Source organism: Macaca mulatta, chromosome 12 (assembly GCF_049350105.2).
Source record: "Macaca mulatta isolate MMU2019108-1 chromosome 12, T2T-MMU8v2.0, whole genome shotgun sequence".
Classification (NCBI taxonomy): domain Eukaryota; kingdom Metazoa; phylum Chordata; class Mammalia; order Primates; family Cercopithecidae; genus Macaca; species Macaca mulatta.
Window position 1 is genome coordinate 96963365 of NC_133417.1, and position 24861 is coordinate 96988225.

At 39.5% G+C, this 24861-nt stretch overlaps 1 long non-coding RNA gene across 1 annotated transcript; it reads left to right on the top strand.

Moving 5' to 3' along the window:
- Positions 1-1462: 1462 nt before the first annotated feature.
- Positions 1463-3828, top strand: LOC144333438 (uncharacterized). The gene is made up of 3 exons (XR_013402088.1): positions 1463-2761; positions 3108-3223; positions 3516-3828. It is a non-coding gene; the product is annotated as an uncharacterized LOC144333438 (long non-coding RNA).
- The last annotated feature ends 21033 nt before the right edge of the window (positions 3829-24861 follow it).

Consider the following 24861-nt stretch of genomic DNA (forward strand, 5'->3'; position numbering starts at 1 on the left):
GGGGTTGAGCCCCGTTGCCCAGGCTGGTCTCGAACTCCTGGGCGCAAATGATCTGCCCATCTCGGCCACCCAATGTGCTGTGATTAAAGCCTTGAGCCCCTGCACCCAGCCAAATAGTCATTTTTATGCTTAAAAACCTTCAAAGGCTCATTCTCTCATGAAGTAGTTCCAACTCCTTGATAGGGCTCATCGGACCTTTCAAGATATTGTTCTCAATTTTTCTTTAGCCTCAACTTTTAGGTATATAAACTAGCCATAGGGAAGTTATTTCTCTTCCCCAACACATGGGTACAAAGTTTGTAGTTAGGAGCCCAGACTTTGGCACCAGACTATATGGGTTCAAATTTCAGCTTTGTCACTTAATAACATCATGACCCCAGCCTGCTTACTTAATTGCTCCCTCTCAGTTTTCCCATCTATAAAATCAGGTGATAATAGAATTATTGTGAGGCTTAAATGAGTCAAAGAGTATAAAACACTCAGAGCAATGCTGGGGTATAACTGATATTCGGCAAACATCACTCACTATCAATATTGCCACCAGTCCTAGGCACTGAAAAGATTGTGGGACCTCACATTTGTTATTCAAAATAAAAACAATTCAAGATTGTAAAATACATTTCAGCCAAGAAGTCAGCCTAAGAAAGGTGTGATTTTTTTCAATGATTTTTACTTTGATCTGTTTTGAAAACACTAGATTGAAAAATAGAAATAGAGATTTTGTTGCCTGTGCTTTGTTTGTGAATTGACCCTGTGTTCAATCTGGCTTTCTGTTCCAGAAAATGCTTTTCCCTCTTTCCAGGATACTCTTCCAACTTCTCACTGACTCTTCTTGGCAAGTTCTTTTCCTCATTTAGGTCTCATGTTACAAGTTAGTTGTCAAAGGCTGTCCTAGACCTGGAATCTGAGCTGATCCCTGATTACAAACTCTCTTCTCATTCTGTATTCCCCCAATATGGCACTTCCTGTTCTGTGTCATAATTTCCCCTTTAATTCTGTGTTATAATTTCCCCTTCACTGTATCTCGCATTATAATGCTATCATGACAAAGACAAGACCACCTCTATCTTGTCCACATTATTTTCCTTCTCTGCATAGCATATGCATGTGCTCAGTAAATCAGAGACTGACTAAGCGTCAGGAACCTCGCTTGCCTTTAGACATCATCTCACTAGTACAGAAATAATTCTGTGTAAGAGTATATTTATCTTTTTTAAGGTAGTATTTGTTTTCTTTTTCCTTCTGATATGATGACCCCGCCTTCAACACTATTCATAACCCAGAGAAATACTAAGTTGGTCTTTGCTGTTTTCAAATTCAAATAACAAAAATGAGATAATGGGTCTTTTTTTGTTGTTTTTTTTGAGACAAAGTCTCACTCTTGTCCCCCAGACGGGAGTGCAATGGCGCGATCTTGGCTCACTGCAACCTCCGCCTCCCAGGTTCAAGCAATTCTCCTGCCTCAGTCTCCGAGTAGTTGGGATTACAGGTGCCTGCCACCACATCCAGCTAATTTTTGTGTTTTTGGTAGAGACGGGGTTTCACCATGTTGGCCAGGCTGGTCTCAAACACCTGACCTCAGGTGATCCACCCGCCTCAGCCTCCCAAAGTGCTGGGATTACAGGCGTGAGCCGCTGTGCCTGGCTGATAATGAGTCTTTTAAGATTGAGTTTGACCAGCACTTTGGGAGGCCGAGACGGGCGGATCACGAGGTCAGGAGATCGAGACCATCCTGGCTAACACGGTGAAACCCCGTCTCTACTAAGAAATACAAAAAATAGCCGGGCGAGGTGGCAGCGCCTGTAGTCCCAGCTACTCGGGAGGCTGAGGCCGGAGAATGGCGTGAACCCGGGAGGCGGAGCTTGCAGTGAGCTGAGATCCGGCCACTGCACTCCAGCCTGGGCGACAGAGCGAGACTCCGTCTCAAAAAAAAAAAAAAAAAAGATTGAGTTTGAAAACCTTTTCATACAGTGATGGGAGTTTGCCCTATGCTGGGCTGTGAGAACTAGTTATGAAGGCATTGCTTTTGGATCTCTTGTCTTAAGTCTACCATAAAAGCCCTGGTGGTGGGAATCTCAATCTGGGGCTGACTGGTAAAGAAGTTTCTGGCCAGTGGCCCCTCAAATCAGGGTCTTGGGGCAGTTACGTGTTCACCTGCAAACACAGCAGCTCCTGTGTTTCATACTTGAAGGCCCCTGGGAAGTCCCTATTCCCTATTTGGCAGTTAGGAGCTGAGATTTCATCTCACCATTATAAATTATTCAACAAACTTTCATAAGTTCTTCCTAGGAGGTTTGTACTAGTGCCTGTAGAGGCATTATGTGATACACAAAGACAAAGACGTGGTCCTGCCCTTTAGAAGTAGTAATCCAGATATCACCTGCTGCTCTTAAGAACCTCTACCCCATGTCTTAAGGGAAATCCAATAACTGCCCTAGGAGTTTTGCAGTGTTCAGGGATTTGTGCTTCATTTAGTCCTCTTGGACTTTGCTATCTTACTGATGGTGGATTTTTGTTTATTGTGTCTTCTGGCTGTTCCTTTATCTTTGCCCTAGTATTCACTCAGACATAGGACACAATTTCTTCCCCTTAATTCTTTGCCTCTTACTCCTAAAATATCACTCTGGGGAGCAGCTGTGGGTGGTAGAGTTTTACTAAAGAGACGGATAATGGTGAGAGAAGTTATATCGCATTCCATAGTTAGATAATCGAAAATTGAACATTGAGCTCTTGAAGAAGTTCTTCAGCCATTTTTCCCAACGTGAGTACTGGGAATCTGCTATGTTTTTTGCCCCCCTCTGTCTCTCCTCTCTGTGCTGCCTTTCGGCCACTCCAAAAAGAAAAATAATATTTTCTCATACTTATGTATAGTGAGCAATCCAGCTCTCTCTCTTCCCTACACATAAGCTCTGCTTGGGCTTCTGCTGCATGGCTGTTATTCACCACCATGCTCTGCTACACAGTGCGCTAATGATTCCATGTCCCACCCATTCTCCTTTCTCTCTGATTAGGGAGTTATATCGCTGCCCCACCCCCACTCCTCTGGAAGTACAAATGGAGATAGCCATATTTGGTTTAAATGACACATTCTCTTATTTTCCTTGCAGAAGTTTGAGACCTAGAAAAATACTGGAAGAACTTATTTATTGAATTCTTCATTTCCACACTTGAAGGACAAGGGCAAGGCTTGTTCACCATTGTCTTCCTATCACCTACACACAGAGTAAGCACTCAACAAATATTTATTACGTGAGTGAGTTTACACTTCGAGGAGAGCTGCACTGGAGTTAAACGTGTTTATTTTTTTCTTTAAATAGCTCGGCACCACCTAATGTTCATTTTATCTAATATATACTGTATTCTATTCATCATTTCAGGGTACTATTAATTTAAAAACAGGTATAATTTATCAGGCTTGCATTCTGTTCACAGCATTCTCATTGACGTCTAAGGCAAAACAGTGAGGATCTGGCAAAACGTTTTTGCTTTGCTGACTGTGGCTCTATTCTCTTCAGGAGCCATGGCTGCCAATATTCCCACGAGGGAATGAACTTTTGACTCTGGGCACCACACAAAGCCTCACACTGTTCGCTGTAGAGTGAAGAGCTTGGATGGAGTTAAGGACTTCAGTGGTTCTTGCTAATGCTTTCAGGCAGCTTCACTTATATTTGCATCATCCAGGCAGTCTGTGCCTGAGAAGCACGCAGCACAGCTAAAGATCACGGCTTGTTTTGAATATGCCAGCCAAGATTCCTGGGAATCTAAGTATTGGAATCAATGTCTAACAATTTTTTTTTCTTTAAATAAACCCCAACAGCTTTGCCACCAGCAGTTGTCACTTGTGTGTTTTTAAGGCATCGTATCCTTGAAAGGAGTGTCATCTCTTACATATCCTGTTTATTTTCTCAGGTGAAATGATCTCAAGAAAACATTTTAACTTAATGAAATTACCAGCCTGTACCAAAAAGCTTTCTGTTTGAACAGGGTATTTCTTTTTTTTTTTTTTTTTGAGACGGAGTCTCGCTCTGTTACCCAGGCTGGAGTGCAGTGGCCGGATCTCGGCTCACTGCAAGCTCCGTCCCCCGGATTCACGCCGTTCTCCTGCCTCAGCCTCACGAGTAGCTGGGACTACAGGCGCCCACCACCACGCCCGGCTAGTTTTTTGTATTTTTTAGTAGAGACGGGGTTTCACCGTGTTAGCCAGGATGGTCTCGATCTCCTGACCTCGTGATCCACCCGTCTCGGCCTCCCAAAGTGCTGGGATTACAGGCTTGAGCCACCGCGCCCAGCCTGAATAGGGTATTTCTTTACTTCCCAAGTAGCTTTACAATGAGAAAACTGATGGTGATATAGCTGTTGACCTTAAAGATGCAATATTTGTGAACTTTCTCAGGAGAAGGTTGTGCTATTTACCTGGTCCTTCAGTGAAATATGATGCTTCCTTACAGAGGTAGAAACGCTTTGGATTTTAGATCCACAACATGACCCACTGCCTGCATTTTGTTTGGAAGCTGGAACAAGAGAGCTGCTGATACTGTTTGAGTGGATTCCTTTGTTGTGTTCTCTTCTCATTTTGAAAACCATAAGAATTGCTACTCAATAAAAAAAAATAACAGTTGAGCTTCATTTTAGTATTGGTTTTGTGACTCCAGCAGTGAGCACTGCAGCAGGCTCTGGAGGAAGCTTTTAGGAGTCTCCATAATTTTTTCCTGACCTCAGCTGGTGATCAGTTTATGTCCTGAAGCTTGCGGAAGAATAGCCCTAATAGGCCGGGCGCGGTGGCTCAAGCCTGTAATCCCAGCACTTTGGGAGGCCGAGACGGGCGGATCACAAGGTCAGGAGATCGAGACCATCCTGGCTAACACGGCGAAACCCCGTCTCTACTAAAAACACAAAAAATTAGCCGGGCGAGGTGGCGACGCCTGTGGTCCCAGCTACTCGGGAGGCTGAGGCAGGAGAATGGCGGGAACCCGGGAGGCGGAGCTTGCAGTGAGCTGAGATCTGGCCACTGCCCTCCAGCCTGGGCGACAGAGCGAGACTCCGTCTCAAAAAAAAAAAAAAAAAAAAAAAAGAATAGCCCTAATAATTCCCGTCCCAGTGCGGGTGCATTCTAGCTTGCTCTATCTGAAAGGAAAATCTGAAAGGTGACAGTGTTTTGAAATGTTATACCTCTGGAAACAGGAAGAGAAACACCTTGAATTAATGACCTTCTTATCTGCTAAAAAGAGAAAGCATTTTGTGTTCACATGAGAATGCTGTTCAACAACTCTAACTTATTACGGTGTTTATAATCCTTTTATGATTTTATGATTTCTTTCTCTCCCCTTTTCTTTAACATATTATTTTAATCATTCAGTCACTCAATTGCGCTATTATTCTTGTATCCTTTATTCATGTATTCTTTTATTTAATACTTACCTGTTAAGTACTTTTTATATGCAAGACATTGTGTAGAATAATTGCCCCTGCCTTCCTCAAAAAAAATTATTTTTTACACCTAGAGGTTTATAAGTTGACAAGGCAGATAGTAATTGACTATAGAGTTAAATTAAAATTGACTATAGAGTTAAAATTAAATAGTAATTGATTATAGAGTGTTGACTATATGGTTAAAAATACATTCCTGTTGCATATTTTTTAACACCATTCAAATTACTTCTACTTATATTATCTGATTTAATTCATGTTCACACTGCTCGTAGAGTTGGGATTAGAATTCACGTATTCTGATTTTCTTTCATTTTGTGACTGTGACTAGACCATCCTTTTGCTAAGCGAATTTTACTTAGCATTGAAACTACGTTTACAGGATACATTTGCTTTTCTGAAAGTTTTGTCAAGGAATGCAAACAGACATTTTCCTGTATCATAATTCTTCCTTTGTTACAAAAGTTGTTCATTATGGTGTTTCTTTACGTGCCCGTTTGTTTCACTCATCCTGAGACCATTTGGAAGAGGGAGCATATTGTAATTAGAATATTTACAGAAAAGTGTGGTTACCAGAGTGGGGATGGCAGCAAAGAGACAAACAAAACCTTCTAAAAGGTACTAGTAACTACTGTTTAAATTATGTGCAAAGAGAAAAGAATTCCCTATTCTGGAAGATATAGTTAATTTACTTTTAAGAAGGGACGCAACAATCTGGAGCAGATTGTACTGGTCGTTTAACTTACGAAGGGGAAAAATAAAATTATATCTCCCAAATAAACTTTACTCTCAATTATGATCTCTATGGTCTCTTCCAGCTCTAAAATTCAATGATTCTAATTATGTTCTCTATGAACGCGTTGTTTCAACTTCTCTAACAAAATAGACTATAAAGCTGCTTCTCCCTAATTCAGGGTAGAGTGGAGAGATGAAAATATACAGTTAACATAACAGATATAGAAGGTGAGACCAGATAATTTTTTTTCTGGCTTATGCAATTCAGCTCACTTTATGTTATATAAATTCGATCTGAAAAAAGACCCACATAGATGAGTCTACGATGACAGAGACAGAATGATAGATTATCAACAACAAATTATTCCATAATGGGTAGTTAGACACGTTTATGTTACCCCAAAGTGTCATATTTGGAGTTTGTTTTTTTTCCCTTGTAAGTCACTTTCATATTTGACATCATCTTTGCTTTTCTAATAACCCTGTCATATAACGAATATGATTAACAGCATGATGTAAATCATAAGTTCTAAAATTTTTTTCTTCTTCAAAATACCCAAATGGCAGCATACACTTAAATCAATAACAATGCTCACAATGGTAGAAGTTCTCAGCAGGAGGGCTTTTCCATCCTCTCCAGGATGTATACTGGAATCTGAGGAGGGGTTTGCTCCACAGTGAATTTTATTTGCATTTCACTCTGGACCAAAACGATGCTCCTCCCAACCTCTTCCTATTGTAAACTATTATTTCTAACTGATGACCCTCTTTGATTATCTAGAAATCCTATAAATGTCAATTGAGGGAGATGAAGGAAGTCATTAGTATTTCTAAACAACCAGAGGAGAAGGATCAGGAGAGAGGAACACTGGATACCATCACTTTTTCAACTAATCTTTGCCTCCAGATACTTGGGTGGACATAAAGACCATGCGATCGCTATGTAGGGAACCCCTTTGGAGAACAGTGAGACTAATCAGCTGTGCCAGTCATTTCTCCCAGTTATTGAATTCATTTACTAACCCAATTATAAGGATACTTAATTTTCATTTATATCATAGGAAAGACTCATAATTACATGCCTATCTGCATTTTGCTTCCGTAAAATGATCTAACAGGCACAAGCCTTGCTTTCAAAGACAATAGAGACAAAACTTATGAATGCTACCTAACATTCATCAGGGCTCTTGAGTTAGTAGTTTACCTGTGGGGAAGACACGGAAAATGCCTCCTGAAGAATATGGATTTGAGCAGTCTTGATCGTGGGTAGGACGTGACAGGAAAAAATGTATGGTTGGTATATTAGTGCATTTTAAACAAAAGTGGTTGTTTTGGAAAATGTACAATTTCCTGGGCAAAACAAAGAAATATCAAGTGGTGGAACATTAAAATAAGTGAGGGAAAACTGGAGTAATTGGCCCCAGTCATGTCACAATGGGCCTTCAGTGCCAGATTCTTTATATAGAAACATGACAGTTTTTGAGTGGGGGTATGCCATGATTACATTCATGTTTCCCAGAGTTAATCTTTTAGCAATGTTTGTAGAAAAGACCAATGATGAGGCTCTTGCAATGTTCCAGTGAAAGTTTTGAGAGCAAAATTCAGAATACTAGCAGGACTCTGTCCGGAGGTAGCAAACATAAGGAGGTAGAGGTGGAGATATGGAGGCAGAGCTATAAGCTTTGGAACTTGGAACTCACTGGATATAAATTTAGGGTGTAGTAAATAGAGTCAGGAATGAGTTTAAGTTGGGACAGAATCAGGAGCGAGTTGAAGTTGGAGAGGGTCAGGAATGAGTTGAAATTGGTTGGTTGGTGGGTATATAGAATATATTTTCCCAGTGAAATAATATTGCGATGATATGTTCCTAGTTTTGTACATAAAACACTGTTTAATTCATAATGTGGCTCCTAAATTAGAAAAGTATGGTGGGAACAGCAGGCAAGGATCAATGCAAGAGATGTGAGAGAGTTAATCAACAAAATTTACATCAAATTGGGTATGGGAGACAAGAGAAGATGATTCCAAGGTTTTGAACTGGGTGAATAAAAAGATAATGATATTATTCATGGAAATGGGAACATAGAAGGAGGAGTTTTGGACAAGTAAAATTTGAGCTGGTGGATGTGAGTCAAAGCATCTTGCTTGCCAGCTCTGTGTTCATCATTAGTACCCTTCAACAGGCCAGTGAAAATTTGGGGCCTGGAGTTTATAGATAATTGGGTTTTTGAGAGAGGTTGGTAACTATTTCCATTGTGGTGATAGTTGAAATTGCAGGAATTGGTGAATGGGTGGGATGCATTGCTCAAATACAAAAAGAGGAGAGAAAGAGCCAGGGGAGATCTTTGGAAAAAATACATGAGAAGTATAGCTAATAAATATACTGGTTTTGTTCTATGCAGAAATCAAAAGTGTGTCACTGAAATATACTGCCTCTCTGAAACAACAGCATTGTGTGTGGGGAGTGAGGGGGATGGGGTTGAATATTATATCCTGGTTCCCACTTTTTAAATCAAACCGAGCAAAGATGACATGATTTGTAAATGTTCTCGGTTGTCAATCCTGTTGTGATGTTTATTTTCAGCTGGGGAATGTTTTCCCTTGTAAAGATCAAAGAAAGCTAAAGCTCCAGGTTTGTGCACAGGGAGGGTTTGTAACACACACGCTTCCCCGTTTGTTTAGCCAGTGACCTCCAACTTGATTCAGAAGTGGTATTCACTGCAGAATGAGAAATGATTCATTTCTGGTTCAACTTTAGCCTTGGGCCTGTTCCTACATAAAGAATTGCTGGGTGAGCTTGATTATATTCCGAGACTTAGAGGCTTGAACTTCCAGAAAGTAGTCTCTTAATCATTTCACTCTGGTCCTCAACCTGACAGAATCAAGAGCCCCGAAGGGGAAATGCCAAAGGCTTTTCTGTTTTTGACCAACATCTTAAGGGATTTTACTACTCTTGGGGCTTCTGTGGCCTGTTGCGTCCTTTGCCTTGTTTGCTTTCTGTTCTTCCTCCAATGTGTGGACGTCGAAACTAATTGATGTAAACCACGTAAGTTATCATCCCTCCTAACAGAGATTCTGATACACCTCACTTAATTCTCACTCCCTTGCAAGGCTCTGACAACCTCTCTATCTTGCTTCTACCTTTCCTCAGCTTCATTTTCTTTCACAGACTCTCTCCCAGGTCCCCTCCCTTTTGACAGCCTATTTAGTACCCTGATCTCCCCAGTAGAGAGAGAATGCTCAGCAGAGTGTCATTCTGTAATGCAAGCGGGGTCCCACAGGTGCCCACTGCCTATCCCTGAAAGCTTTTTCATCTTGTCCTTTGTTACACTGGAGAATAATTGCTTCAAAGACCAGTCCCAGTGCCTGATATTTCAGTTTATCTCATTACCTCTGCTGTTTTTTTTTTTTATTTTTCTTTTTTTTTGCCAAGCCCGCCAGTGGTGCCAGAAATCAAATCAGGGTTGCTGGCAGTATTGCCTGCCTAGCATGTTCAGCCTCTCCACTGCCTGACACTCTAATGTTCCCTGATTGCAAACCCTGTCATCATGTTCTTTGAATTAGCTGCACCTCCTGAAATGGCATAATGGCCGTGCAGTGCTGGAGTGCTGATGTGGCGTCCTGTTTTAACTGTCTGTCAAAGTCCAGGCTAATGAATTCTATTAGCATATTAGCTTGCCAGCTTTGGGAGCCCAGAAGGAGCCGGGCAGCCAAATGCAGTTGGCAGAGCACAGCCGCAGTGCTTCAGAGAGCTCCTTGGCAATTGTGGCACCAGAGACTCCATAATGTAAATGTACAGACATGGGAACGTATGCAGAATTGGAAAGGTTATTGTTACAATATACTCTAGCAGTAGAAAATGGGATGAGAGATGACATTTTTAAACTGTGGGGCCCACCTCAGGCATTTTAAAGAGTAGGATAGCCTTGGGAGTGCCCCAGGGCACTCATAGTCTAATCTTATATTCTTTTAGAAATTAGAATGTGTGGAAGCAAGGTATAATTTCCATATGACTTTTTTTTTAAAAGATGGCTTGAGATACTCACCTGACATTAATTTCATTTTAGTTGTAATGACCAGTGATGGGCATCATTACTTTAATAATTAGGCATCATTCTTAGGACTGTTTGTCGAGAGTAGATGGCAGCTTAATGACCAGGACACCACCCTCCCAACCTTCCATTAAAATTCAACTTGCCAGAATAGCAAAATATGGAAACATTAATAACTTAAAAAAATGCAGTTTTCTAGTAAATAGAGACTTGAAGTGGATATATATTCATCACTAATTTTTACATTAGTGTTTAGGATGAACTTAATGTAAGAGCAGGTACCATGGTTGCTAGGTAACCAGTGGTGATTGTCATGCCTGATATTCAACTCTTAAAGGGTATGCTTAATGGGTATAATCTTCAATTTATTTTGAGATTAATTTAAAAATGTATTGCTTGAAATATTTTATGTTAATAAACTTTTAAATATTGCAAGATGGTATTAACACTAAATGTGTGACAGGCACTGAATTCCAGAAAGGTTCCTTAAAACTGTATTAACTTGTGGTTAGAGCTAAATTATTCTATCCACCAAAATAACTTTTGAATAAATTAACAAATTAATTAGTGTTATCCTTAAAGACTTGATGAGAACCTGCATATTTCTGGGTAAAGGATTGCAGACATAGCAAATGTAATTATAAGGCCTGTAGCTAGAAATTGAGTCTCTGGCTGTTTTTATTTGTCTATTGTTTCTTGATTACATGTGATAATTTTTCAATCTTTACTGTTAGCAAAAGAAATATATGAAGGAACTTTGACTTATTATACCTGAATGCAGCACTAGCATTTTAATTTTAATTTTGGAAAAATAATTTGTAATAGTGTAACATGGCATTTTTCACTCAAAGATCAAGGTGCTTAAAATTCCTAATAATCTTCTTATTTTTATAATCTTCCTCCTGCTTGCTTGTTTTTTGAAGTATTATTTATTCATTTATTCTTTCTTAAAGGTAAATACAGATATGCCTTTTTTTGGGGTAAAATATGGTTAACCTGTTGTTTATTTAACCCCTTGGGAGTTGGATGAGTGTGATAAAATAAAGTTAAATAGGTCATTGGCTATTGCGGACACTGTTGGTTGCTTATTTAACAACAAACCTTACTTGTGTTTCTCCACCCCTTAATTCCTTGCTTCAGATCCTTATTTCGTTCACGTTTCTGGAGGATGCCTCTCAATAAGGTGGATCTTGATTGATCTGTGTCTAAGGCAAGCACAAGAATTCCAGTTCCCTTGTCTGTCATTGACTAAGGACTGGGCATGTGGTACAATTTGGTCAAAGAAACATGAGGAATATATTGAAAAAGGAGATACCCTAATTTCCAGTCTGGCATTCAGGTATTATGTGATCCCGTGATGTTTGAAGCTACTACACCAAACTATAATCACAAATATGGCAAACAGGACTACAAGCATGAAGATGGCAGATCAAAAAGATGTCATTGTTAAGACACTGAATTAATCAACTCTGGAACTTTAGACTTCTCACGTGAGAGAATACATTTTCCTTATTGTTTAGACAATACATTTTCCATTTCTTGTAGCCAAGACATTGTAAATGATATAACCTTACCGTTATTTTATTTTCAGTTAGAATTTATGTAAGGATAAATGCTTATGATTTCTCATATGCCTTCTCCTCTTTGGCCATTAAACTTGCAGACAATGTACAATATTTTCCATCGCTTCAACTGGCTGCCTGCACATGGCATATGCTTTCACATTTGCCTTCAGTGCAGCAATCAGATGAACGGATTGATTGATTGTTCTGTTCATCAATCACTTGTAGGCAAGCCCCTCTGTCGGTTACTTAGGAAAAGCTATAAATACAATACAATCCCTATAATCACAGCATATTAAAAAAGACAAAACTGAGTTTTTGAGTGCATATTTACAATGCATCTTTGGCTGGAGAGTGGAGGAAGATGATGGATAAGGATGAGAAAGGGAAGAAAGACCTTAATTTGTATTTTCAGCAATAAAGTCCTGTTAGGAATTGCATTTTTATAAAAACTCACTGGTGCCTCAGTGTCAATTTTCCTTCTAAGTGTTTGTAAGCAAGGTGAGCAGAGCTTATGATGAAGCACAACTGGAAGTCAATCATGCAGCATGACAGCTAATGGCCAGGAATGACAGCACCAGTTGAATATGGGGTGATAGCAGAGCTTCAACTTGGACCAAAATTAGACAACTCAGGGAACCCCAACAGACTCATCTCTGTAAATAGCTCCCATTTGGAGGATGGTTCGATAGTATACATAGAGGATAGTGTTCTCATTATTGTCCACATTACATTCCAGCCACACCAAATTATTAACAGTTCCCAACACTCTAGGCTATTCTACATTCTGTTCTTTCGCACATACTGTGAACTTTACAGGAGTTGCCCTCCATTCCTTGTTTGTTGACTAAATTTAACTTATTCTTCAAAGGCTTCTATCTAGCCACCAATTCCTAGATCACCATCTCCTGTGAGCCCTTTCTGGCTGGGTTTCTATCCCTAAAAGAGTTAATAGCCCTATTCCACTGCTTGTATCTTAAATAGTATCATACTTTTCACCAATTCCTAGATCACCATCTCCCGTGAGCTCTTTCTGGCTGGGTTTCTACTCCTAAAAGAGTTAATAGCCCTATTCCACTGCTTGTATCTTAAACAGTATCATACTTTTCACACTGCATGATAGAACAAATTTAGCTTTACTGTTACCTAAGTACATGTGCTTCCCTTCAACCCAGTATTGGACTACATTCATCAGTCTGGGCTTCATACCAACATATTTGTTGAACCAACTCACTTCAGTTGTATTATTGCATTTATAATTATCTGTGCCTTTTGTTTCTCTCCTTTACTGAGTGTCATCTGTGACTTTTAGGTATTGATCATTATGCTTTGGAATGGAACAAAGAGAAAAGATGAGACTCAGGAAAGTCATTGTTTCTCTTAGTAATGAGAAGGAAAAAGTGAAGTGAAACTTAACAGCTAATGTGAGAATTTTTGATTGCCTGTGGGCTTTCATTTTTTCTTTCCATCTGGACCTACTCATTGAGATAATAGGTCAGGGAGACCTGGGTCTATATTGGTAGGTGTGATTGGATGGGCCCCAAGGAACTTCATTTTATTTTATAATTAGGAGCTCATAGATGAGGTAACTTGATTTGACCCTTGCCTTTATTCTCTTTATTCTTGAGATGACCCCAGTAGAGTCTGCCTTTAGTGGTCTCCTTGGGTCTTTGATAAACAAAGCAGTTAGGGCTGAATGAGCTGTGAAATGAATAAGGGAATATTGATGCCCCACTATTTAATTGCCTCCTAAATCCATGGTAAATTTTTCGGTGATTTTAAACTCTGAAAGAATAGCAGACTCATTGATTTCTGTAATTCATTTATTTAGGGATTTCTATTATCAACTGAATTTGATTGATGGCTTTATGACAAATAGCTGTGTGCTCAGCATATACCAGCATTCTGTAAGCTCACTCAGCCATAAACAATGTGTGAATAATTCTTGGGTTCTTTTGCTGAGTTTGTACTTTGCTATTTAGGGAACAACTGATTGAGATTCCTTAGGTGAATGAGGTAAAGTGAAATTCCCACCTAGTTTTCTTGGATATATATATATTTAGTATGTGGACCCTGAGAATTCTCAAAGTCATCTTTTGAGATTCTGTGGCATTTTACTCTAAAATGTCAAGCCCCCTCTCATGATTCAGAACACATCAGAATCACTTGGACACCGAAATAGTGGTATCCTCTGTGTGCTATGATAGTTGAGCCCTTCTCTAATTCTGCCTACCCGGACATAAGATATAGTAGATAGTGGTATTATGTGTTCATCAAGAATTAAAATGGATCCCCCTTACATCTTTTTAGTCTGTTTTTCTTGTAAAAGATTTCGATTTGCAACTTTCTCATGGATGGAAATCAAGTGTAATTTCTATTTTAGAGAAAATCAGAAGTTATTTTATGAGATACCAGACCTGAAAACTTCTTTGCCAGTGAGATATTGACTGTAAATATTTCTTCCAGATTAATGGAAAATTGTGGCATGTATTTTAAAATACTGTTCATGATTTTCCTGTTTGTAAATCAATTTATCTATATTCAAAAAATTGAAACATAAAAAATATAAAAAAGGAAATAAAATTACCAATAAAACCACTAACCAGAGTCACCACTATTACAGTTTTAGTTATAATAGTCGCTTTAACTAAATAATTTTCTTCTTAAACAGCACACAGGCAAAGGTTATTATTCAGCAAAGGTTAATACTGGTCATAATGATAAGGCTTTTGTATTTTTGCTATTGAGCTAAGATGGGCAAGCGAGTGTAGAGACTGAGTCAGAAGCTGGGTCGGGGACACTGTCTCAAGCTGGACAAGTGTGCAGCTGAACTGAGCACCAGGCTCCCTTTCCCTATTGTGGGCAAGACATACAACTTTTACCGCCATCTGCAGAGGGAGACAATTGGGACAAATTAAAGTTTCACCTTAATCTCACATTAGGCTTTATAACTTATACATTCACTAATAAAAGTTTCAGGTGTCTAAATTAAAATGAACCTAGGAATAAGCAATACAGAAAGAGATTAGAAAATGTTGCTGTCTTTTCAGATTTGTAGCATGAAAATATTTCTCTTGGAATGTGATGATTAGTTATATTGTTAGTATAGATTACGACAACTGGAAAATACTGTGATAATTTTAAAGCTTGGTAAAGTAAGCAGATATTTTGAAGGCCAACATTCCTGTTGTCATCTAATGTTTATTTACACTAGCTTCCCTGAGTATAAAATAACTGTTCTTGGTTATTGATGAAATGAGTTACCTATTTCACACTTAGTTTCTTGGGATTTAGAAGTCAATGCTGTGATGGCCAGGTGCAGTGGCTCACGCCTGTAATTCCAGCACTTTGTGGGACCAAGATAGGCAAATCACCTGAGGTCAGGAGTTTGTGACTAGCGTGGCCAACATGGTGAAACCCCATCGCTACCAAAAATCCAAAAATTAGCCAGGCATGGTGGCACACGCCTGTAATCCCAGCTGAGTGAGGCAGGAGAATCACTTGAACCGAGGAGATGCAGGTTGCAGTGAGCTGAGATCGCACCACTATACTCCAGCCTGGGTAACTGAGCAAGACTCGTCTCAAAAAAAAAAAAAAAAAAAAAAAAAAGTCAATACTGTGAGTGACACATTAAAATAATATCTTATACATATATCATCTTTTAGGATGAATAAAGGATTTAGTCAACTAATGTTCATAAAATTATTGCTAATAGTTCTTAGGGAAAAACTAAAGAAAATAATTTATTAATGCTAATTTTCTAGTCAATGATGAGTTGTATAAAAATAATATAACAAAACAAATATTTGGAACTTTTAATGGACACTTTTTGTTATATGAGTTGTAGTTGGTTGTCTCTTCATAGTAAAGTTGTGGTTTGTGATATTGAATTATGCAACTGAAAGTTTGGTGTCATTATAATTAATGTTCAGTTACAATGAAGGAGAAAAGTAACACCAATACATTGAAGATGAAGCTCATCCAATACTTGTACACTAGAGTTGTCCATGTAGTTTACTTTTCCAACACTGAAGGGTACCAAGAAATATTGTAGTATTTTTGCTCTTGTTAGTTTCTTCTTTACAAAAAAAGTGGATTTGTTATTCTGAGTGTCTACCAGTGATCATTAACAACTTGGACATAAATATATGGAAACTTTCCTTTCCATGCCTTTGTACTTTTAGTTGCAACACTTTCTTGGGGGTAACATCTTTTTAAAGTTTACTCACACTGTATAGTATTTTATTAATTTAGTTTAAGAACTAAAGAGGTAACATTTCAAGAAGTAGTCCTTAGTTCTAGGAACTGATAAATGAAGCCACGTTCAGTCATTTTGTATGCTTTTTTTACTCAATAAACGTTGATCTTAATATACCACCTAAGCTTTGTGTTTCTCAGCTTAGAAGTTTTAATTGTTTGAGTCTCTCTTGATACAGAGTCTAGTCAACCCCTCTAATGATTCTAGATGCTACTTTCTATACTTCATTCAGTTCAGTTGTACTGTCGTTGAGATGTGGGATCATCCAGAAAAAGCAGGTAACTGCTGCCTCAGACAAATTTAATTTTAAAAATGTTGTATTTCCAAAACCCTTTCCTAGCGGTGCTCAGCATTGTGTTTTTCCTTAACTACAGAAGCAAAGTAAGCTGAGTTTGGGAAAAATTGTTTCTAGTTCTTTGTAAACATTCGTTTAGACTTTTAGTAATTGATAAGATCTCATATCTTACACATATATTTCTATATCACTGTTCTCTAAGGTTAATCCTTTAACACTGGCACATGTTAAAGATGATACACTAGTTTTCTTTCTACTTAGGCAGTATTGGAAGTGGTGTTGTTGTTGTTGTTTGCGTTTTATTTTCCCTGTAAGCTCAGACAGTTCACTACTGAAATGAGTTTCATATCACCTACAAACTTGAAATCCACTGTGTGTGTGTGTGTGTGTGTGTAAAATGTTGGTGTGAAACTTTGTCAAAATGTTTCGAAAGTCTAAATAAATAGCACTCAGTGGTTTCCCTTTGGACATGTGCTTATTTATTTCTATATTCTCTTCTTGATTAATTTTTAGCTTTATTATGGAAGTTTTCAAACACACTAAAGTGGAGAGAAAAGGTTATAAACGACTGTGTACCCATCTTACCAACATGTTGCTTTCTTTTTTGTTGTTGTTATGTCTATCCTTTTTCCTAAGTTCTTTTTTCTAGGAATATTTTAAGGTAAATCCTGAATACTATATAATTTCATCCATGCATACGTATATCTGATAACAGATAAATACTCTTTAAAAAATTCAACAAAATTTCCGTAACTTCTTAGTATCTGGTCCAAGTCATCTAAAATGTCTCTCATAGATTATTAGCCAAGACTCCTCAATATATAAACCATAACTCTCATGGGTATTGCATCTGTAACTTTTATGGAGATGCCATTATCATATCAATATTAGAAATCAGATTGAGAGCCTTTGGTTTCCAGAATCTCCTCTGGAGTCCTTCTTATGGGTGTGAGTTACACTGGCAAGCTGCCATTCTTCTCATATAGTAGTGGTTGTTAACAACAGGTCATACATTTTGGCCACCGGTTCCATATTTCGCCCTTGAGTTCCTTTAGAAATCTTGGGTGATTGCTGTCTGGGACTGGTGATTTATTTGTATTTCGTTTGCCACTTGGGTCTGGGAAAGTCCTCTTTTCCACTGTTTGTTCCAATACCTCTGACCTTGTTATGCCCAGACCGTTTATTCCCCGAAGAAGACCACCAGAGTCCAGAGTCAAAGCTAAGCAGCAAGGATCTTTATTACAGGTTCGAACCTGGAACTCTCCCTCGCTCGTGAAACGAGACGGGCAGGAGAGCTCCCCCACTGAGCTCCGAGCAGTGTTATATAGTCTAAGAAAAGTGGGCATAGAGTTATTATACAAATCAGATATATGATTGGCTAGTGTTTGAACAAGGCGATTTGGCTAACTATGATTGGTTCCCGCCATTTCTGATATTTTGGTTCAAACTTTGAGGCGGGAGAGCAGGTTTATGGCAGCAAGAGTTTATCTTACTTAAACACGTCTTGTGACCTTGCCTCAGAACTTACAAAATCTGTGGTATGTGCAAAACAAAATCTCTGGTACGTGCAGAAAACCAGGTACTCACAGAACTTACGAAATCTCTGGTATGTGCAAAGATTAGAGAGCAGAACAAGGGTGTAGCGGGTGGGGGGCGGGTACACATCTATCTTTGTGTCCTTTCAACCTGACTACTTTAAAGCAAGATGCAAGCGAGACTCTTTTCTAAAGTCTTCTTCAGTAAAGACTGAAGCAAACAATTCATCGATCCTTCCTGCTATCACCTTTTCATCCCTGAATGGCCTTTGCATTTTCTAGCTGGCTTCCTGAGTTTGTTATACTTAAAGGAGTTTGCATTTTTGCTTTGGACTCCCTTGTGAGGTGCTCTATTGATTTCTTCATGGACCATTTGTTTTTAGTTTGCTTCTGACCTGCTCTACATTTCTTTTCTTTGAGAGCAGCAAGTTTTACATTTGAAAATATTGGTATGGCCTTTTTGTGTTACCAACTTGGCATTTGAGGCTCTTGTTGAAGAGCTATCTGTTCTGATTGTAGCTCACATTTCTCCTGGTCTCCCAATGAAGTGTTTTAATGTGGTCTCCAGGGGGTACTTGTTTATTTTGAAAACTTTGCCTACCCATATGCGTACTTTTCTCTTCCTTTCCCTTTCACGAATTGCAAAATCACAAGATGGAAATGGAACTTGAGGCTTTCCCTGTCCCACTTGAATGTCTGGCTCGTAAGTGTAATTGCTATTAATGAGTGGTTCTCCCACCAGCTACTTCTGGCTTTATTTCGCAATCCACTCCTGAGAATCATAGGATCCACGTCTAGTTTTGGAAGATGCTATCCAACTTCCTTCTCTAGCCACAGACCAGCCTCCTAGGCAGTTGTTAAGACTAGCATTTCCATACTTTCATTTAACTGACTGAACAGGGGGCAAAAGTGAGTGGCAACTTGTTCAAAATTTAGGAGGAGCCAACTTGAGATTCATCATTTTATCATTTATGTTTGTTACTTACAACATGGATAATATGCCACAGATAATTAAGATTTGATCTTACATATTGGTTAGATGATATACAGCATCAGAGTCTAAGAGAAATGTATTGTGCGTTACATGCCAAACTTAAAATTTTCTGGTTGCCATATTTCAAAAAGTAAAAAGCGACAGGTGAAATTAATTTCAATGATATATTTTATTTAACCCTGGTAGTTAAAATATAATGATCTTTGTCAGGCCTCTGAGCCCAAGCCAAGCCATCGCATCCCCGTGACTTGCACGTATATGCCCAGATGGCCTGAAGTAACTGAAGAATCACAAAAGAAGTGCAAATGCCCTGCCACGCCTTAACCGATGACATTCCACCACAAAAGAAGTGAAAATAGCTGGTCCTTGCCTTAAGCAATGATATTATCTTGTGAAATTCCTTTTCCTGGCTCATCCTGGCTCAAAAACTCCCCCACTGAGCACCTTGTGACCCCCATTCCTGCCCACCAGAGAACAACCCCCCTTTGACTGTAATTTTCCTTTACCTACCCAAATCCTATAAAACGGCCCCACCCTTATCTCCCTTCGCTGACTCTCTTTTCAGACTCAGCCCACCTGCACCCAGGTGATTAAAAAGCTTTATTGCTCACACAAAGCCTGTTTGGTGGTCTCTTCACATGGACGCACATGACAATCTTAACATGTAATCAATATATACATTATTAATAAGATTTTATATGTTTCATACTAAATCTTTGAAATCCAGTGTGTACTTTCTATTTACAGCACATTTCAATTAGAACTAGCCATATGTCAAGTACTTAGTAGCCACATTTGATAGTGTCTATCATATTGGACAGTGTAACCTTCGAGAGGGTTATATAGGGTGCTCCTCAGAAAACAGTCTTTTATTCATGAATTCTATAGAAATCATTCAGAATTTACACACACACACACACCATTTTACTTACATCTGTGATAGCACATCAGAGTAACAAACTCTGAAGGAGGCATTTTACCTGACAAGAAGAAAGTTGATGAATATATTTAACTGTATTACTCTAATATACTTGGTATATCTCCTCTAATTAAAATAAGATTATCTTACAACTTATGAAATGAAGATCTGGCATAATAGACTTAGAATATGATGAAAATGTTTTCATTAAGTGCAAAGATACCCTGCAAGGCACCGCATTTTATCTCAAGTCTCCAATAACATTAATATACCCTTTTAATCTCTGAAGCATTTAAGACTTAATAGGAACTCCTTAAAGAATGACAGAATTGTAAGACTTACAAGGTTACTTTAATTGGAAAGTCCTCACAGTCCTCCATGATTTTGAACAAGTATGAAATAAAATTCTTCATTGGTGTAATGTACAAGTATAGTCTTGTTTACTCCAGGCAAGACTCAAAAGCCAGACATGTGGGGGTGGGTGTAAAAGAAAGGAAAGTAGGGTTTAATGGTGTTTTCCGGTAATTGTCCTTAGCTTCAGTTACAGCATGTGACTTGGCTGCTCTTCCTGCTAGGGGCTGTGTGTACATAAGTTGGGAACTCAGTGCATGTGATTTGGGAATTTTATCATCACTGTGCAAAGCAATTTTTGAGAAAACTGCAGTTACTAGATCTCTACCTTCTTTCACATCTTTTTTTGCATGTGTGTATTTATTTGTTGCTTTTCTCTAATAGATGAGCTATGTACATAGGTAGTAAATATAATTTTGTTATCTGCATTACTGCAGATCCCATTTTCCATTCAAATTACAGAATGCAATATTGGGGATTCCATTGAGTGTTTTATCTAATTTCCCACACTTGATGTTGAATAGATAGATATAGCAATATTCTAATGAGGATGCGGACAACTGGAGTTTATTTCTCCCCTTTCCAATTGGTAATACCGGCCAGGCGTAGTGGCTCCTGCCTGTAATCCCAGCACTTGGGAGGCTGAGGTGGGCGGATCACTTGAGGCCAGGAGTTCGAGACCAGCCAGGCAGAGGTTGCGGTGAGTCGAGATCAGGCCACTGCACTCCAGCCTGAGTGACAGAGTGAGACTCTCTCTTTCTCTCACAAAAAAAAAAAAAAAAAAAAGTTAATACCCACTTTGGGTGACTCCATATTTAGTTTTGTCTTACTTTTACAGCTATTCTAATGGAACAGCTTAGAGTTCATTAGGGAAAAGTTGCTACATTAATCCAAGAGACCAATATGTACAACCTCGTTACACTGGTGAGAAAATGATATTCTTTGGAATTGTCTCAAGTACGTGTTCCCTTTTGACATGATAACACTATTAGCCTATAATGTTTTGTCCTGTGACTTTTGGTCTACCCAAAACTTTTAGGGAACAATCTATATGCACTTCTGACCCTCCACTCTGCTGGATCCAATACAGCTTTTCAAAGGAAATAAACAAGAATCCTGAGATAAAGACACTAACATCTGCTTGCATTAAATGAGATAGGAGGGAGGAGGAGGAAAGCTGAATAAAGCATATTGGAAGAACTCCTTACACGGTGGGCCTCCAGCTTTAGTGGATGAACACAGAAGCTACTGTGGGAGTTCAGCCCCACCCTTGGAGAGTTTCACTCAGTACACTCGATCAAATGAATCTGAAATTTAACTCATGCTCTGGATGGTTATGAAGTCAGTGATATGGACGCTTCAGTTGGGAAAGGATCAGCAGAAAGACCACAAGGTCCCTTTATTTTATACTGATTCCTGGGCTCTAGCAGCTGACCAGTGTAGAGGGTTTATTTGTCTTGCTTCAATTCTCCTAGACTTTGACTTACTGACTATATAGCTTCTCATTCATTTTTGGGGGTCTCTCGTGGAACAAGCATTCATACTTCTAATGGCGTATTTACTCAGTGTGGAGCCCTTGGCTTTTTTTTTTTTTTTTTTTTAACAGAGTCTTGCTCTGTCACCCAGGCTAGAGTGCAGTGACACGATCTCGGCTCACTGCAACCTCCACCTCCTGGGTTTAAGTGATTCTCCTGCCTTAGCGTCCTAAGTAGCAGGATTACAGGCGTGCATCATCATGCCTGGCTAATGTTTGTGTTTTTAGTAGAGATGGGGTTTCACCATGTTGGCCAGGCTGGTCTCGATCTCTTGACCTCGTGATCTGCCCACTTCAGCCTCCCAGAGTATTGGGATTACAGGCATGAGCCACCGCACCTGGCCCAGTCCTTGGCTTTTGACCCTGCATCTGATCACATCCCTGTCTTATTTGTTGCCTTCCACCTGGATCCCTGAGTTTCCCATTACCTTTAGCCAGAAACCCTGGTCAGTTTAACCATCACCTGTCATTTAGTTAAATGGCCTCAATTTTAGCATTCCCTGATAATCCGTTATCCTGGAAACCTGCACAGCCATTGAAAGCCCATCACCCTCAGGGTGAGCTTGGGTAAAATAGATAGGTTAGTTGTACTAACTGCAGGCTTACAAAATTTTTTTTAGTTACCAAATTTGTGGCTGTGGAAAAACAAAAAGAGGAAGCAACGTCTAGTGGTCACAATGGCTCAAATAAACACCTCTGCTGAGAACATAATGGAGGTTAAATTGTGCCTGACACATAGCAAAGGCACTAGGTCTGCAGGTCTTAAGGGAAGTTGTCTGCCAACATTATTCTAAAAGCAACCAAATCTGTGGAGCTGGTGCCAATAAAACAATACCATTATAGGCTGATTTTCCAAACATTCTAAACAGAAACTGTTTCTTAGAACAAAATGGTCTTTTTTCCCTCATTTGACTAGCGTTTAGAATGCTGGTCCTCAGCTACAACTGAGCTTCCAAGGCTTTATTGCCAAGATGCCAAGAGACCCAGACTGAGCAGTGCTCATACTCACATTGACCTTTTCTCCTTTTCTCCTCCCTGGAGCTTTCTTTGCTTGTTTGAACTTTTGGTTGACTCACCTTTTAGTGCAAGCCTCCAGGTCAGAAGGAATTCCTTTTGGGTTGTGAGATGGCCTGGTAATGTGATTGGGTTCACAAAACTAAGAGTTTTTGTGTGTGTTTATTCAGTGAGGAACTGATTGGTTTAAAACTGAGCTCACTTCAATATTTAAGAAGTTTTTAAGATGTGGGCAGGCAGATGATTTTCATCAGAATCCCCTAGAGATCCTTATTAAATGTTTAAATTCCCAGGTCCTTTCTGGATCAACTGAATCTGAATTTATGGGACTACTATCAAAACAACCTCTTTTTTTTTTTTTTTTTTTTTTTGAGACAGAGACTCACTCTGTCGCCCGGGCTGGAGTGCGGTGGCCGGATCTCAGCTCACTGCAAGCTCCGCCTCCCGGGTTTATGCTGCCTCAGCCTCGGTAGTAGCTGGGACTACAGGCGCCCGCCTAGTTTTTTATATTTTTTTGGTAGAGACGGGGTTTCACTGTGTTAGCCAGGGTGGGCTCGATCTCCTGACCTCGTGATCCGCCCGTCTCGGCCTCCCAAAGTGCTGGGATTACAGGCTTGAGCCACCGCGCCCGGCCTCAAAACAACTTCTTAAGGTGATTCTCATGCACACACAAAAGTATTGAGATCTATTACTCCAGTTGCCAGATCTCATTTTTATAATTTAAAATACTTACGAGATTTTTAACAAATGTGAAGCAAAGAACAATACCACTTAGCGTACACTGTTTTAGCACAGCTTCAGGAGCATATGAACACATTTAAGAGCAGACCTAGTGTTCTTATTTGTGTACCTAATGACTTGTGTTAAACAAAAGCCATTCACTGCCTATAAAGGTATGTTTATGACTTCTTCACTGCTACAACTGTTGTTGCCCTTATTTGGCATGAACATTAGTAGGGTGTTATAACTTCTTTCTTATCAGACAGTTGTTCACTGAGTGAACAAACTTTACTCACTGCAAAGGGAAAGGAGTCCAATGAAAAGGAAAACTACACCCTCCCTACAATGTTAGAAAGCATCTCTAGGTAGCTTTTCTGCTTATGATAGCCTGACCAAAGTGTGGCAACGGTGAGTGTTACTGAATAAAAGCAAGACAACTGTGTCATACATATTAAATCTTAGCTCTACTTCGAAGTCCATAAGTAATTATAATAATAAGAGGTCAAATAGGTAATTGTCATAAATGACATACAAATGTAGCTTTATGGGGTTTCAGCGTGGCTTGAGCACACTGTGTGTAGACTGTGAACCACACTGATGAATTAATCTGAACTTCAAATGGTACTTCTGGCCATGTTGAGGTGAGCTGTGAGTAGTTCATAGGAGGTTATGATTCCCATGGGTAGGATAATTCAGATGAGAAAGACTGGAAGCTGGCAGAACTTTCAGGAAGCCACTGTGGCCTGCCTGGCTATTGGCTTTGCTCTTCTTTTCCGGAATCTGTATCTCTATACATTTTTTTTTTTTTTTTCGAGACGGAGTCTTGCTCTGCCGCCCAGGCTGGAGTGCAGTGGCCAGATCTCAGCTCACTGCAAGCTCCGCCTCCTGGGTTCAGGCCATTCTCCTGCCTCAGCCTCCTGAGTAGCTGGGACTACAGGCGCCACCACCACACCCAGCTAGTTTTTTGTATTTTTTAGTAGAAACAGGGTTTCACCGTGTTAGCCAGGATGGTCTCGATCTCCTGACCTTGTGATCCGCCCGTCTTGGCCTCCCAAAGTGCTGGGATTACAGGCTTGAGCCACCGCGCCCGGCCTTCTATACATTTTTTTACCATGTAATACTCCCAATGCCCAGCTGATTGGTCAAGGGGAGGGTAGCTGATTCCAGTTGGATCAATCAGGTTATTTCTCAAGAATATACAAATTTGGACTAAGAGACTCAAAAAGGGACTAAGAGACCTAAGAGGGTAGAGCTCAAGAGAGAGCTCAACTAACTCCTGCTGTTGGCTACTGTGGCTCCTAGCTTTCCTAGACTTTTTGGTAAAACCTTTATTGAACTTATGAAATTCGAGGTATTTGACCTTACGCAATTGCTAGATCTGCTTCAGCAGCCTCTATAAGGTTGTAAACTAAACATACATATGGCCCAGAAGTCAGAGATGCTGAAGGGGAAAGCCCTATGGGAA